Raw genomic sequence first — 19,021 nt, 5'->3', positions numbered from 1 at the left:
AATTATACTCTCAGCGGGAAATCTTATTATATCACACGGCGTCCGATATATGTGAGGATATTCACCTGGTGGAGCGGCCACTGCTGCCAATATGTAAAAATACCACAAGGACGACACAGCGTGAAGAAGAGATATAACTAACGGTCTGTATATCCTGCCCAACGCAAGGGGGATTCATGATGTGATGCCCCCACCCCAGGAACTGCACAGGAGGAAGAGACTGCACAGGAGGAAGAGACTGCACACAGCGACTGCACAGGAGGAAGAGACTGCACACAGTGACTGCACAGGAGGAAGAGACTGCACAGGAGGAAGAGACTGCACACAGTGACTGCACAGGAGGAAGAGACTGTACACAGCGACTGCACAGGAGGAAGAGACTGCACACAGAGACTGCACAGGAGGAAGAGACGGCACACAGCGACTGCACAGGAGGAAGAGGCTGCACACAGTGACTGCACAGGAGGAAGAGACTGCACACAGTGACTGCACAGGAGGAAGAGACTACACACAGTGACTGCACAGGAGGAAGAGACTACACACAGTGACTGCACAGGACGAAGAGACTGCACAGGAGGAAGAGACTGCACACAGCGACTGCACAGGAGGAAGAGACTGCACACAGTGACTACACAGGAGGAAGAGACTGCACACAGTGACTGCACAGGGGGAAGAGGCTGCACACAGCGACTGCACAGGAGGAAGAGGCTGCACACAGTGACTGCACAGGAGTAAGAGGCTGCACAGGAGTAAGAGACTGCACACAGTGACTGCACAGGAGGAAGAGACTGCACACAGCGACTGCACACAGTGACTGCACAGGAGGAAGAGGCTGCGCACAGGGACTGCACAGGAGGAAGAGGCTGCGCACAGTGACTGCACACAACGACTGCACAGGAGGAAGAGACTGCACACAGTGACTGCACAGGAGGAAGATACTGCACACAACGACTGCACAGGAGGAAGAGACTCCACACAGTGACTGCACAGGAGGAAGAGGCTGCGCACAGGGACTGCACAGAAGGAAGAGACTGCACACAGTAACTGCACAGGAGGAAGAGACTGCACACAGTGACTGCACAGGAGGAAGAGACTGCACACAGTGACTGCACAGGAGGAAGAGACTGCACACAGTGACTGCACAGGAGGAAGAGACTGCACACAGTGACTGCACAGGAGGAAGAGACTGCACACAGTGACTGCACAGGAGGAAGAGACTGCACACAGTGGGGCAGATTTACTTACCCGGTCCATAAGGCAGTTCCTCTACCATCCACCAGGTGGCGCTGCTGCACTGAAGAGCATCGGAACGCACTGGAATACACCGAGCCAGGCTGAGTGAAGGTAAGTGCAATTTTCGCGACACATTATTTTTTTTTTAAATGCGGCGGTTTTTCTGAATTTGTCAGCTTTTTGTTCGGCCACACCCCCCGATTTCCGTCACGTGCATGCCGGCGCCGATGCGCCACAATCCGATCGCGTGCGCCAAAATCCCGGGGAAATTCAGGGGAAATCGGCGCAAGTCGGAAATATTCGGGTAACACATCGGGAAAACGTGAATCGGGCCCTTAGCAAATGACCCCCAGTGACTGCAGAGGAGGAAGAGACTGCACACAGTGACTGCACAGGAGGAAGAGACTACACACAGTGACTGCACAGGAGGAAGAGACTACACACAGTGACTGCACAGGAGGAAGAGGCTGCATACAGTGGCCCACAAAACTAGTGCAGTTACCTGTGTAGTGTGCAGGGGGCGCCAGATTCATGTATTGTGGTGCACGGTTCTTTATGAATCCGACCCCCCTGCACTGCCCCCATTGTTTTGGTGCACTTTGCAGAATTGTGGTGCCCATCAGTAATAAATGTGGCCCAAACTCAGACTAAGCAGTAACAGCCCCTTTAGGTGCAGCCGCGACACAAAACTGGCGCAGACACTTTATAAATACATGTACAAGCAGTTTGCACTGGATGAATCTGCACAAATAGAGACTGCACAGAAACCCCTCATATGCTGCGCTCTACTTTTCCCTCTGCTCTGCCCGGTGTGAATCCGCTGGCGGCCACAGTCACGTGACCTTGTTTATCCTCCACATACACTATTAATTCTCGCTGACAGGATATCTTTATTTCCGGCACTCTCACCCGAGCGCCGCCATCGCTGTCTAATAAGCCCGAACTCAAGGTCATTAAGGGACGTCTTGGGAAAATTAGGAAAAATCTCACGGTCCCTGATCACAATGCTGAGGTCTGTTCTTAAAGAAGAAGCTGCCAGGTACAATATATCATTACATGCCGAGGACAATGGAGTCAGCCTGGAAACAGTCAATAAGCTGCCCCTGCTGGATGAGTCACTTATGGTGCCTCTATGTGGTGCCTCTATATCAGTGGTTCTCAACCTTTGTAATGCTGTGACCCCACAACACAGTTACTCATGTTGTGGTGACCCCAAACCATGCGATTTGTGGTAAAAATGCAATAAAATCGCGGCTCCAATGGCTTTAGGCTACCCCTGTCTTTTGGTCATTCGACCCTTGCTGGGGTCGCAACCCACAGGTTGAGAACTGCTGCTCTATATGGTGCCTCTATGAGGGGCGGCTCTATGTGGGGTGGCTCTATGCGGGGTGGCTCTATGTGGGGTGGCTCTATGTGGGGTGGCTCTCTGATGGGTGGCTCTATGTGGGGTGGCTCTATGTGGGGTGGCTCTATGCGGGGTGGCTCTATGCGGGGTGGCTCTATGATGGGTGGCTCTATGCGGGGTGGCTCTATGCGGGGTGGCTCTATGCGGGGTGGCTCTATGATGGGTGGCTCTATGTGGGGTGGCTCTATGAGAGGTGGCTCTATAAGGGTTGGCTCTATGTGGAGTGGCTCTATGATGGGTGGCTCTATGTGGGGTGGCTCTATGAGAGGTGGCTCTATGAGAGGTGGCTCTATGAGGGTTGGCTCTATGTGGGGTGGCTCTATGTGGCGTGGCTCTATGAGAGGTGGCTCTATGTGGGGTGGCTCTATGTGGGGTGGCTCTATGCGGGGTGGCTCTATGCGGGGTGGCTCTATGAGGGGTGGCTCTATGAGGGGTGGCTCTATAGGTTGGCTCTATGTGGGGTGGCTCTATGTGGGGTGGCTCTATGTGGGGTGGCTCTATGATGGGTGGCTCTATGTGGGGTGGCTCTATGTGGGGTGGCTCTATGTGGGGTGGCTCTATGATGGGTGGCTCTATGTGGGGTGGCTCTATGTGGGGTGGCTCTATGTGGGGTGGCTCTAACTGGCTTTATAAAGACCTGCAGCCCCATTGATGGGATGTGGTCCCACACTTTGTAGGACCATCTTTAGCTGCAATGGCAGGTCTGCTGGGGGACATCTCCACTGGCTTTGCACATCTAGAGGCTGGAGGTTTCTCCATTCCTTCTTCACCAAATAGCTCAGTCACATTGGTTGGAGAACATTTGTGAAGAGCAATTCTCAAGTTGCTGTGCGTTCACTAATGTTCTCTAACAAAACTCTGAGGCCTTCACAGATCATCTGCAGTTACACTGAGAAGAAATGGCATCAGATCATCTCCGTTACAGTTACTAACGAGGAGACTTGTAGAGGCAATTGGATGCACTCGGCGGTGAATACATAACCACAACGCACATCTCCGTAGTCTAAATTGCAGATAGTTGGAAAAGTATTTATCAGTTACTTTTCACTTCTAAAAAACTGATACTTTGTGTCGCTCTGTGACATAAAAATCAAGATAATGTATTTCAATTTGCGGAAAATTGAGAAGTTGAACGGGTATGAACACTCTTCATCCCACTGTAAATGAACACTAGTGTGTAATATGAGTATCCCTGCATGCGTGTACAATGTGTGTGTAATATGTGTGTATGTGTGTATATGCATGTATATATGTGTGCATGTGCATGCCTCTGCATGGGTGTCATGGCTTTTTCTCTGCATGCATATTTCATGTGTCTATCTCCGTATGTATACATGTATGTATCGTGTGTCTATCTATATACAAGTATACATGTATGTATCATGTGTCTAAATACAAGTATACATGTATGTATAGAGTGTCTATATCTATATACATGTGTGTGTCATGTGTCTCTGTATGTATACATGTGTGTATCATGTGTCCATCTACATACATGCATACATGTGTGTATCATGTGTCTCTATTTGTATAGATGTGTTTGTCATGTGTCTATCTCTGTATGCATACATGTGTGTGTTATGTGCCTATCTCTGTATGTATACATGTGTGTGTCATTTGTCTATCTATATACATGTGTGTGTCATGTGTCTATCTCTGTATGCATACATGTGTGTGTTATGTGCCTATCTCTGTATGTATACATGTGTGTGTCATTTGTCTATCTATATACATGTGTGTGTCATGTGTCTATCTCTGTATGAATACATGTGTGTGTCATGTGTCTATTTACAGGTGTGTGTCATGTGTCTATCTCTGTATGTATACATGTGTGTGTCATGTGTCTATCTCTGTATTTATACATGTGTGTGTGTCATGTGTCTATCTCTGTATGTATACATGTGTGTGTCATGTGTCTATCTCTGTATGTATACATGTGTGTGTCATGTGTCTATCTCTGTATGTATACATGTGTGTGTCATGAGTCTATCTATATACATGTGTGTGTCATGTGTCTATCTCTGTATGTATACTTGTGTGTGTCATGAGTCTATCTCTGTATGTATACATGTGTGTGTCATGAGTCTATCTATGTACATGTGTGTGTCATGTGTCTATCTCTGTATGTATACATGTGTGTGTCATGAGTCTATCTATATACATGTGTGTGTCATGTGTCTATCTCTGTATGTATACATGTGTGTGTCATGTGTCTATCTCTGTATGTATACATGTGTGTGTCTATACATTCATGTTATACATCATTACATATCATCCTTCACTCCATAGCACAATGTATATACAGCCTCCCACCCTCGCCAGGACCTGGCAGCACAAGCCTTCAGAAGTGCAGCTAAAGCCCCCCACCCTCCCTGCCGTCTATTTTGGTCTGTGCAGCGCTCTCCTGCAGAGGGACATTGTCGCTAGTTCTAGCTGAACTCGTTTATGGTGGATTTAATTAAAGGCAATGGCTATAGTAATTAACCAAGTCAGGAGAAGAAAGGACGGTGCAGCAGGAGCACAATGATGGAGCACAATGATGGAGTGTTCCCGAGACAGGGACCACTGCAGGGAGATTTCACATCACTATTTATCTTACATTTCATTGAAAACCTATGCAATCCATCCTGCAGGGTGATACAAATGTGAACAGCGGGCAACAATGGAATATTGACCCATAACAATCGCCATCCGTCATGTGACTGCAACACCTGGAACTCATTGTGGGCGGACATCAGACTATATCATTCATCTCTATGGCAAAATTCTGACCATCCTGTTTATCCATGTGGCTCATGATTTTCAAGTCCATTTAAACTAAAATGAAATCCCAGGATACAAAAATGAATCAATAAAAATATAACATTGTATCAGATAAAACCTTTATCCAGTTTCATTCCTTATATCATGTCACTCCAGAGGCAGCTCACTACATACAGATCATACAGCCACCACTAGGGGGAGCTCACTACATACAGATTATACACCACCACTAGGGGGAGATCACTACATACATATTATATACCACCACTAGGGGGAGATCACTACATACAGATTATACACCACCACTAGGGGGAGATCACTACATACAGATTATACACCACCACTAGGGGGAGATCACTACATACAGATTATATACCACCGCTAGGTGGAGCTCACTACATACAGATTATATACCACCACTAGGTGGAGCTCACTACATACAGATTATACACCACCACTAGGGGGAGCTCACTACATACAGATTATACAGCCACCACTAGGGGGAGCTCACTACATACAGATTATACACCACCACTAGGGGGAGATCACTACATACAGATTATACACCACCACTAGGGGGAGATCACTACATACAGATTATACACCACCACTAGGGGGAGCTCACTATATACAGATTATACACCACCACTAGGGGGAGCTCACTACATACACATTATACACCACCACTAGGGGGAGATCACTACATACAGATTATACAGCCACCACTAGGGGGAGCTCACTACATACAGAGGGGGAGATCACTACGTACAGATAATACACCACCACTAGGGGGAGCTCACTACATACAGATTATACAGCCACCACTAGGGGGAGCTCACTACATACAGATTATACACCACCACTAGGGGGAGCTCACTACATACAGATTATATACCACCACCTGGGGGGAGCTCACTACATACAGATCATACATCACCACTAGGGGGAGATCACTACATAGGAATATGATTGGGGAATCAGCTCACCTTCCAGCATGAATGTCCTTGTACAGCACGGATTGCCCCTCCGTATGGGCAATGGAATGGAATATCCAGCCAGTTCCGGGACATTGAAAATTTCTTTATTGAGACATATGTTTAAAATCCACAGCAGGGAAAAACCCTGACGCGTTTCGGACGGGCTAGCCGTCCTTAGTCATGGCTGCAGCTCACTACATACAGATTATACACCACCACTAGGGGGAGATCACTACATACAGATTATACACCACCACTAGGAAGAGATCACTACATACAAATTATACAGCCACCACTAGGGGGAGCTCAACACATACAGATTATACAGTCACCACTAGTGGGAGATCACTACATACAGATTATACAGCCACCACTAGGGGAGCTCATTGCATACAGATTATACACCACCACTAGGGGGAGCTCACTACATACAGATTATACACTACCACTAGGGGGAGATCACTGCATACAGATTATACAGCACCACTAGGGGGAGATCACTACATACAGATTATACACCCCCACTAGGGGGGATCACTACATACAGATTATACAGCCACCACTAGAGGGAGCTCACCACATACAGATTATACAGTCACCACTAGGGGGAGCTCACTACATACAGATTATACAGCCACCACTAGTGGAGCTCACTACATACAGATTATACAGCCATCACTAGACGGAGCTCACTACATACAGATTATACAGCCACCACTAGGGGGAGCTCACTACATACAGATTATACAGCCACCACTAGAGGGAGCTCACCACATACATATTATACAGTCACCACTAGGGGGAGCTCACTACATACATATTATACAGTCACCACTAGGGGGAGCTCACTACATACATATTATACAGTCACCACTAGGGGGATCTCACTACATAGGGATTATACAGCCACCACTAGGGGGAGCTCACTACATACAGATCATACAGCCACCACTAGGGGGAGCTCACTACATACAGATTATACACCACCACTAGGGGGAGCTCACTACATACACATTATACACCACCACTAGGGGGAGATCACTACATACAGATTATATACCACCTCTAGGGGGAGCTCCCTACATACAGATTATACAATCACCACTAGGGGGAGATCATTACATACAGATTATACACCACTACTATGGGGAGATCATTACATACAGAATATACACCACCACTAGGGGGAGCTCATTACATACAGGTTATACAGTCACCACTAGGAGGAGCTCACTACATACAGATTATACATCACCACTAGGGGGAGCTCACTACATACAGATTATACAATCACCACTAGGGGGAGCTCAGTACATACAGATTATACACCACCACTAGGGGGAGCTCACTACATACAGATTATAAACCACCACTAGGGGGAGATCACTACATACAGATTATACAGCCACCACTACAGGGAGATCACTACATACAGATTATACACCACCACTAGGGGGAGATCACTACATACAGATTATACACCACCACTAGGGGGAGATCACTACATACAGATTATACACCACCACTAGAAGGAGATCACTACATACAGATTATACACCACCACTAGGGGGAGCTCGCTGCATACAGATTATACACAACCACTAGGAGGAGCTCACTACATACAGATTATACACCACCACTAGGGGGAGCTCACTACATACATATTATACGCCACCACTGGTGGGAACTCACTACATACAGATTATACAGCCACCACTAGGAGGAGCTCACTACATACAGATTATACAGCCACCACTAGGGGGAGATCACTACATACAGATTATACACCACCACTAGGGGGAGTTCACTACATACAGATTATACACCACCACTAGGGGGAGATCACTACATACAGATTATACACCACCACTAGGGGGAGCTCACTACATACAGATTATACACCACCACTAGGAGAAGCTCACTACATACAGATCATACACCAGCACTAGGGGGAGCTCACTACATACAGATTATACATCACCACTAGGGGGAGCTCACTACATACAGATTATACATCACCACTAGGGGGAGATCACTACATACAGATTATACATCACCACTAGGGGGAGCTCAATACACACATATTATACACCACCACTAGGGAGAGCTCACTACATACAGATTATACACCACCACTAGGGGGAGCTCACTACATACAGATTATACACCACCACTAGGAGGAGATCACTACATACAGATTATACACCACCACTAGGGGGAGCTCACTACATACAGATTATACACCACCACTAGGGGGAGCTCACTACATACAGATTATACAGCCACCACTAGGGAGAGATCACTACATACAGATTATACACCACCACTAGGGAGAGATCACTACATACAGATTATACACCACCACTAGGGGGAGATCACTACATACACATTATACACCACCACTAGGGGGAGCTCACTACATACACATTATACACCACCACTAGGGGGAGATCACTACATACAGATTATATACCACCTCTAGGGGGAGCTCACTACATACAGATTATACACCACCACTAGGAGGAGATCACTACATACAGATTATACACCACCACTAGGGGGAGCTCACTACATACAGATTATACAATCACCCGCTCTTCAGTAGGAGTATGATGTCGGCTGTATTGTTACATGGTAGTGAATAGTATGAGGACCCTTCCCTGGCTGGAGGAGACACTTGTATCCAGCCTCTGCACGGTGGGGTCACCCCAGTGGACAGTTCCTTTATATTTTTCAGTCTCGGTGGAGATTTATTAGTGTCTTTTATATTTTGCATATAGTTGGGCGCTGCCATCATCAGGTTTGGAGTTCACACCCAACTCTATTCATCACCGACATAAAGACATCAGACATCCCCGGGCTGATGAGATGCAGGAAATCTAATCAGAATCCTCACCCAAAATACAGGGTACAACAAGTATAAGTTATTTAAAGGGGAAGTCCTGCCATCATGTAATGTGAACCTAGGGGGCGATGAGACAGAATTGTGTCCAATCATTTACTAAATCTATTATATGTCACAAGACTGAGAAGAAACTGCTACAATGTAGAAACTACTGTAGACACCGAGGGGAAGAGCCGGATGAGGGGCGTGTAATGGGGTTTTCATGCCAGTCCTGATGCCCTTTAACTGGTGCAAGCTTCATCATTACAGTTGACTCCAGCAGGGGGCACTATAAGAGAATGGAGTCAATTTTGGGCAGCTTTTACAGTTGGTGTGAAAGTTTGGAAAATCGATGGAGGTCGGTAAATACCTTCATTACTGTGGGTTACTACAGAGCAGCAGGAAAGAAGTGCAATGAGCCCCCAGGGCTACACATAAATATCTCCCTATGGAGCCGCCTATCACCCGCCAGGGTCACTATGTCCCTACAATATCCAACTGTCAGCCACTACAACTCCCATCATTCACGTCATTTTCAGAAATCCCACTCCGTAAATTTCTTTTATTGATACGTTTATTCACAACTTCATTAGCGGACTGGCTGGGGACGTCATAAAACGGCAGGTTATGGCGCCTCTGAATGATTTATGGCGATCACAATGTTTTCCGGATTCGCCGCTTTTTTCCGTAGTATCAGATTCTCTTTGATATCAAGCAGCGAGGAATTCTCCTTCCAGCCCCCGCACGTCTCACAGAACACAAGTGTCCTACAGGTGCAACAAACAGGTTTCCCCGGCCTGGGAGAGCGCAGCTCTGAAGCCCCGAAACTAAGGAGGCACTTAATGAAATAGAACTGCAATTACAAGGAGATTACAAGAGGGATCCCATTACTCAGCTTCTTAAAGGGCCGGGCGCACCACAATGGCAGAGCGGTATGGACCACCGGGGGCACGTTTACTACCAGGATTGGCAGTGAGATGTTGAATGTCTCATCTGCGGTCTCGTGCCATGTGGCTCAGGGGGGCCCATGGGCTCAGGCAAGGTTTGGGCAGGATCATATTTCTCCATTGGGAGGAAAATAGAAGAATATTATGTTAAAAGTTTACAGAAAAAAAGTTAAAAAGTAACAGTGAAGGAGGAGGAGGTGTTAGCAGGGTTCTTGGAGATGACATCCAGGAGGTGTGGATGGACAGGAGGGGTCACATTTAGGGGCAAGTTTAGTTATACATACGGAAAGGTAAGTGACAACCAACATTGTCCAGACTGTAGCTCCTACAGGAGTTGTCCCAATTTCTGAGGTACAATGAGGCAAATCCTGCTGATTCCCTATGCAGACTTGCACTTCAGGGCTCTGGGAAAGCTGGGTTGGAGGTAAATGTTCAAAGTTAGTGACTAAATAAAGAAAATAGACAATGTTAAACATATGAAGGATAGAAATACACTTCAGATTGGGAGCAAGTATGACATGTGATTAGATACACAGCTTAGCAGACGGTATCACACATGAAAGGATTTCATACCACGTTCAGCAGACTGTATCACACAGGGTAGGATTGGATACATAGCTTACCAGATACTATCGGACATGTTGGGAGAGCTGCACTCACTATTCTGCTGCTGGTGCAGTCACTGTGTACATACATGACATTACTTATCCTGTACTGATCCTGAGTTACATCCCGTATTATACTCCAGAGCTGCACTCACTATTCTGCTGCTGGTGCAGTCACTGTGTACATACATGACATTACTTATCCTGTACTGATCCTGAGTTACATCCTGTATTATACCCCAGAGCTGCACTCACTATTCTGCTGGTGGTGCAGTCACTGTGTACATACATGACATTACTTATCCTGTACTGATCCTGAGTTACATCCTGTATTATACTCCAGGGCTGCACTCACTATTCTGCTGCTGGTGCAGTCACTGTGTACATACATGACATTACTTATCCTGTACTGATCCTGAGTTACATTCCGTATTATACTCCAGAGCTGCACTCACTATTCTGCTGCTGGTGCAGTCACTGTGTACATACATGACATTACTTATCCTGTACTGATCCTGAGTTACATCCTGTATTATACCCCAGAGCTGCACTCACTATTCTGCTGTTGGTGCAGTCACTGTGTACATACATGACATTACTTATCCTGTACTGATCCTGAGTTACATTCCGTATTATACTCCAGAGCTGCACTCACTATTCTGCTGCTGGTGCAGTCACTGTGTACATACATGACATTACTTATCCTGTACTGATCCTGAGTTACATCCTGTATTATACCCCAGAGCTGCACTCACTATTCTGCTGTTGGTGCAGTCACTGTGTACATACATGACATTACTTATGCTGTACTGATCCTGAGTTACATCCTTTATTATACCCCAGAGCTGCACTCACTATTCTGCTGCTGGTGCAGTCACTGTGTACATACATGACATTACTTATCCTGTACTGATCCTGAGTTACATCCTGTATTATACCCCAGAGCTGCACTCACTATTCTGCTGCTGGTGCAGTCACTGTGTACATACATGATATTACTTATCCTGTACTGATCCTGAGTTACATCCTGTATTCTACGCCAGAGCTGCACTCACTATTCTGCTGCTGGTGCAGTCACTGTGTACAAACATGACATTACTTATCCTGTACTGACCCTGAGTTACATCCTGTATTCTACGCCAGAGCTGCACTCACTATTCTGCTGCCAGTGCAGTCACTGTGTACATACATGACATTACTGATCCTGTACTGATCCTGAGTTACATCCTGTATTAAACTCCAGAGCTGCACTCATTATTCTGCTGCTGGTGCAGTCACTGTGTACATACATGACATTACTTATCCTGTACTGATCCTGAGTTACATCCTGTATTATACTCCAGAGCTGCACTCACTATTCTGCTGGTGCAGTCACTGTGTACATACATGACATTACTTATCCTGTACTGATCCTGAGTTACATCCTGTATTCTACGCCAGAGCTGCACTCACTATTCTGCTGCTGGTGCAGTCACTGTGTACATACATGACATTACTTATCCTGTACTGATCCTGAGTTACATCCTGTATTATACTCCAGAGCTGCACTCACTATTCTGCTGCTGGTGCAGTCACTGTGTACATACATGACATTACTTATCCTGTACTGATCCTGAGTTACATCCTGTATTCTACGCCAGAGCTGCACTCACTATTCTGCTGCTGGTGCAGTCACTGTGTACATACATGGCATTACTTATCCTGTACTGATCATGCAGGGTGGACAAACTGATGGCCATTATGTAGCAGGATTCAGGTGTTAGATCTTCATTACCTCTGGTCTATAGTGTGATCTATGGCCCTCAGGCGTTGTGCCAGAGCGAGTGTCATCCCGCTGCCTCATTACACAGACATAAATTGAGTAGTGAGAGCGGCGCTGGCATTGTAGTCTATACTGCTTCCACCTCCCTTTTACCTGCTGTGAAGCTTCGATCCCATCCACTGGATTGAGCTGCTCATAAATCAACTGTAGGATCAATGCAGAGAACTAATCGCAGGCGCCTTCTCTGCAGCCCCCCACATCGCTGAATGCTGGTCTTCTGGATCTAGACAAGAATCTGGTGAAAATCTATGGGAAATATGGAAATATTTTTGTAAATAATGAACATTTGTTTAATATATAGGGGCAGATTTACTTACCCGGTCCGTTCGCGATCCAGCGGCACGTTCTCTGCGCTGGATTCGGGTCCGGCCGGGATTTAATAAGGTAGTTCCTCCGCCGTCCACCAGGTGGCGCTGCTGCGCTGAAAAGCATCTAAACGCGCTGGAGTTCACCGGCTCGGGCTAAGTGAAGGTAAGCGCGTCCCGAGCGACACATTTTCCGTTCTTAAATGCGGCGGTTTTTCCGAATACGTCGGGTTTTCGATCGACCACGCCCCCGATTTCCGTCGCGCGCATGCCGGCGCCGATGCGCCACAATCCGATCGCGTGCGCCAAAATCCCAGGGAAATTCAGGTACAATCGGCGCAAATCGGAAATATTCGGGTAACACGTCAGGAAAACGCGAATCGGGCCCTTAGTAAATGACCCCCATAGAGTTAAATATTTACATAAAAATACTAAAATGAAGCAATAATATATAAATAAATAATTAAATACTAATCTCTTTCCAATATGTGGTGACATATAAAATCCTTCAGATATTGGTGATGCCCTTGAATTTTACTTGGTTGCTAGTGGGGAAATCTACCTGTGCAATTGCCTCAATCAATTGTTACACACGTTTCCTTAGAACAAACATCAATAACAAATAAGACTTAACATTATAACAAAGTTATTAAGTAACTGATTGAACACATAACTTTCTGATACTGTACTCTGCTCCATGAAGACACATCTGATCAGTGACTTTGTTACTTTGTAATTTGGAGGCTAAGGTCATGAAAAATCCATTAGAGGCTTCAACTGCTTCTCTTTCCCTCCGCTATACTTTACACTGCAGCTCAGCTTTTTCTGATTGACTGATTGTTATCAGAACAATTCAGTAGGAAGAAAACACACAGGAAGATTGTTTCCATTGCAACAGGCAGGCAAACACACAGGCAACTCACAGAGGGATCATATAACTGATGCCCATGGTAGATCTATAGGGATGGGCAGCAACAGGGTTGATGATAGAAGAGGAGCTTGATGAGACTGACACAAAGAAAGAGAGCACATACCTACTGCAGCAGCTCAAGGTGTGTATTTTCTATTTTACAGCTACTGGAATTGTACCAGTACAGGTCAGTAATTATGTATACTGCATGTAGGCTACTGGAGATAATTGAAAGTTTCTATCTCGCCCCAAGTGCTTTAATCCCATCAGTACAGTTAGCTAACTCTCTATAATGTCCTATGTAATCCTGCTAATGATTCTGTGTGAGAGATGAAAAAAACACAGGCACAGGCAGAGTCTGCTGGAGATAATAGTAGGTTTCTATCTAACCCCAAGTGCTTTATTGGGCTCAGTACTTCTCTATGATGTTCTACATGCCCCTGCTGATGCTTCTGACTGATAGAGGAAGACACAGATACAGACAGAATCCTACTATAATATTGCCTGCAGCAAAGAAACATGACACAGACCTACTGCAGCAGTTCAAGGTGAGTTTTTACTATCTTACAGCTACTGGAATTGCACCGGTTTAGGTCAGTGATTCTGTATAATGCATGTGAATGATAAAGGGTTCTGGAGATAATAGGAAGTTTGTATCTGACCACAAGTGCTTTATTCCCATATATAATAACCTATATAATTCTACTGATGCTTCTGTGTGATAGAGGAAGACACAGGCACAGACAGAGTCTGCTGGAGATAACAGTAGGTTTCTATCTAACCCTAAGGGGGTCACTTACTTACCCGGTCCTGTCGCGATCCAGCAGCGCTTTCTCCAACGAGGATTCGGGTCTTCCGGCGAATCACTAAGGTCGTGCGCCCGATGTCCACCAGGTGTCGCTGCTGCGCCGAGGTCCCCTGAGGTTGCCGGAGTTCACCAACCTATTCCTGGTGCATGTGAGTGATTGATTTTGCGACACAATTCGGTTTTTAAATTCCGCGTTTTTTACTAATCTGTCGGGTTTTCCAACGGCCACGCCCCCCATTTCTCTCGAGTGAAAGCTGGCACATGCGCCAAAATCCCCGCATAATTCGGCGCAAAACAGAAAAAGTCAGGAAACCCGAAGAAAGTGCGGCCGTGGAGCCCTTAGTAAATGAGCCCCTAAGTGTTTATTCCTCTTAGTGCAGGTACATATTGCTCTATAATGTCCTATATAAACCTGCTGATGCTTCACCCTGATTGCTTTATTCCCCTCGGTACAGAGAACTTATCTCCAGCCTTAAAGCAATAATAACTGAAATAAGATTAAAAAGAGAGAACAAAACTGAAACATGTGCATAAAATATAATGGACTCCTATTCATTTATCTAATGTATATTAAAGGTAAATTAGACTTTGACAAAAACACTGAAATATTCCCCTAAAGATTTCCACTTCTGTTTTCTGCCAAAGTTCAATTCATAGAGGGGAGTGAGAAATCTTATTCGATGCAAATTTGTCTTCAATCAGTTTTATTGCAGTATTCTCTGATATACATTGCACCAGTTACAAAATAATGAATCATTTCTGGTCATCTGCTGCAGATACATTCAGTAGAGAGAACAGATCGATACATTTCAATGACAGAGAATACAATGATTATCTCCCATGTCCACATCTTATGACATTCACAAAGATTTCCTGCAGACATTAAAGGAGAAAATGCTTTACTGCAAATTAAAGTTTCTAGCGGCAAAAACCCCCTTTAAAAGAACACAGTGGGGGTCATCTACTAAGGGCCCGATTTGCGTTTTCCTGACGTGTTACCCGAATATTTCCGATTTGCGCCGATTTTCCCTGTATTGCCCCGTGTTTTTGGCGCACGCGGTCGGATTGTGGCACATCGGCGCTGGTATGCACACGACGGAAATCGGGGGCGTGGCCAAACGAAAACCTGACGGATTCGGAAAAACTGCCGCATTTAAAAAAAAAAAAATTGGCGCTCGGCATGCACTTACCTTCACTCAGCCCGTCTCGGTGTACTCCAGTGCGTTCCGATGCTATTCAGGGTAGCAGCGACATCTGGTGGACGGCGGAGGAACTACCTTAGTGAATCGCCGGAAGACCCGAATCCACCGCAGAGAACGCGCTGCTGGATCGCGAATGGGCCGGGTAAGTAAATCTGCCCCAATCTAGTCCAGTTACCACTCACAGACTGGACATTAAGTATAGACCAAAGTTCATAACCGTTGATTTATACAATGAAACTAAAAGTAATTGTATCAAAAGCCTCATATTTTCCCTCTGTAGACAGGAGCGAGCGGAGCTGCAATCAATCCACCAGGAAACCACCTCAATCATAATGTCAATTTTATCGAACCAATAAAATGATATGGACCAATAAAGCTCTTGTTTAATTTTTAAACCTGACTCCCCCTAAAATCTATTGCAGCTTTTCTGCTCTTGAGTCTCTGCTATTGGCAGGAAAGAGAAGAGATCGATCAGAAGAGCAGGAAAACCTACTGGAGAAAGTGGGAAAACTGTAATCCATACAATGTTACTTATATACACAGTAACCCAAATATGTGAAAACTGGTGCAAACCGCCGTAGTGCAGTCTCCTCAGTAATGTGCACTATGACAAAAAAATGATGTAGACACAATGGGGCTTATTAACAAAGGGTCCCGCAACCGCATTTTCGTCGAGTTTCCAGACTTTTTCCGGGATTGCGCCAGGGATTGTGTCGCACGCGATCAGTTGTCACGCAACACGAATCGGGGGTGGGGGGCCATCGGACGATCCAACGGATTTGGACTGAGTGCGGGATTTAACATTCAAATTAGTGTCGCAAGCCAAGCACTTACATGCACCGGGAAGAATAAAGTGAACTACAGGATAAGTAATGTCATGTATGTACACAGTGACTGCACCAGCAGCAGAATAGTGAGTGCAGCTCTGGAGTATAATACAGGATGTAACTCAGGATCAGTACAGGATAAGTAATGTCATGTATGTACACAGTGACTGCACCAGCAGCAGAATAGTGAGTGCAGCTCTGGGGTATAATACAGGATGTAACTCAGGATCAGTACAGGATAAGTAATGTCATGTATGTACACAGTGACTGCACCAGCAGCAGAATAGTGAGTGCAGCTCTGGGGTATAATACAGGATGTAACTCAGGATCAGTACAGGATAAGTAATGTCATGTATGTACAGTGACTGCAGCAGCAGCAGAATAGTGAGTGCAGCTCTGGAGTATAATACAGGATGTAACTCAGGATCAGTACAGGATAAGTAATGTCATGTATGTACACAGTGACTGTACCAGCAGCAGAATAGTGAGTGCAGCTCTGGGGTATAATACAGGATGTAACTCAGGATCAGTACAGGATAAGTAATGTCATGTATGTACACAGTGACTGTACCAGCAGCAGAATAGTGAGTGCAGCTCTGGAGTATAATACAGGATGTAACTCAGGATCAGTACAGGATAAGTAATGTCATGTATGTACACAGTGACTGCACCAGCAGCAGAATAGTGAGTGCAGCTCTGGGGTATAATACAGGATGTAACTCAGGATCAGTACAGGATAAGTAATGTCATGTATGTACAGTGACTGCAGCAGCAGCAGAATAGTGAGTGCAGCTCTGGAGTATAATACAGGATGTAACTCAGGATCAGTACAGGATAAGTAATGTCATGTATGTACACAGTGACTGTACCAGCAGCAGAATAGTGAGTGCAGCTCTGGGGTATAATACAGGATGTAACTCAGGATCAGTACAGGATAAGTAATGTCATGTATGTACACAGTGACTGTACCAGCAGCAGAATAGTGAGTGCAGCTCTGGAGTATAATACAGGATGTAACTCAGGATCAGTACAGGATAAGTAATGTCATGTATGTACACAGTGACTGCACCAGCAGCAGAATAGTGAGTGCAGCTCTCAAGTATAATATAGGATGTAACTCAGGATCAGTACAGGATGAGTAATGTCATGTATGTACATAGTGACTGCACCAGCAGCAGAATAGTGAGTGCAGCTCTGGAGTATAATATAGGATGTAACCCAGCATCAGCCGTCCCACTTTTATTAAAGTGTTTCCACAATTTTCTGTCTGATTTTGCACTAGAAAGAATATGTAAACTCCTTGTACATGTATTTATTAAAGTGTCTGCACCAGTTTTGTGTCACAGCTGCTCTTTGTCCAACAAGTTAGAAAAAATTTTCACCTATAGGGGCTGTTACTTCTTAGTCGGAGTTTGTCTCAATTCTGTCTGCCCCACAATTCTGCAGCATGAACAAATTGCACCAAAAAAAAAAAAAGGGTGACACTTCCGGAGCAGTGCAGGGGGCACCAAGTAATGAAGAACAAGTTTTGCTGAATCTGCCGCCCCCTGCACACTCCACAGGTAACTGCACCCAGTACGGACTGAACTGGTTCTGATAAATGTGGGCCAGTGACTGCACCAGCAGAATAGTGAGTGCAGCTCTGGAGTAAAACATTAGTATAAATGGTGATAAATTGTAAACATTACTCTATGACATGTGACCTTCCTCAGGCTTTCTTCACATACTTTGGATTTGCTGCAATTTCACGACGAAACACAAACCATAAACTTTGTCTAGAAGAGAACACATGAAGCGTAAATCAGCATAATATGAGCATCACCTGAAAATGAAGAGATAAAAGATGTTATCTTGGATCCTTTAGATTGCGGGTGATGCCGAGGTGAGGGGTTAATTGTCTTGTCTATCATAACCACCTTCTCCTTCACCTTCATCATCCCGGATGAGGCAGCGGCTATGCTCGGTCCTATATAAGATATTAGACTCTGGGTAAATACATATTGAGCCGCTGATCTGTGGTCGATTTCCCGGGAATGATAACGTCAATGGAGAAGAAGACGCGGCTCAGGTCAAGGAGATTATTACTTATTACTGTTCTGCATCCGACTCCGGATAATGGCAGGAATCTTCTATTTCTCCATCCACCCTGATATCCGCAGCTCCAGACTTCACAGACCACGGGTCACTGCCGAGTGTGTTAATATTTCACCGCGTGGAGTCCTGGAAAGACTTTAATGATCCATAAGTCTCATCCGTCTTTCCTGAATATATTAGTATTTTGTTAATAAATCAGAGGGAGTCCCAGCCTCAGAGCCGGCAGTGATCTGTCTGTG

At 45.4% G+C, this 19,021-nt stretch overlaps 1 long non-coding RNA gene across 1 annotated transcript in view; it reads right to left on the bottom strand.

The window, feature by feature from the left end:
• Nucleotides 1-19,021, bottom strand: part of LOC140104231 (uncharacterized) — a 79,963-nt gene extending 60,942 nt beyond the window's left edge. The window contains exons 1-2 of the long non-coding RNA XR_011850278.1: nucleotides 18,511-19,021; nucleotides 10,494-10,622 (exon numbers count right to left, since the gene is read on the bottom strand). This is a non-coding gene — a long non-coding RNA (uncharacterized lncRNA). The remainder of the gene's footprint in view (nucleotides 1-10,493; nucleotides 10,623-18,510) is intronic.

This window comes from Engystomops pustulosus, chromosome 10 (assembly GCF_040894005.1).
Source record: "Engystomops pustulosus chromosome 10, aEngPut4.maternal, whole genome shotgun sequence".
NCBI lineage: Eukaryota > Metazoa > Chordata > Amphibia > Anura > Leptodactylidae > Engystomops > Engystomops pustulosus.
Note: the sequence above shows the minus strand (reverse complement) of the source record. Positions and strands in the feature narration are given on the sequence as shown.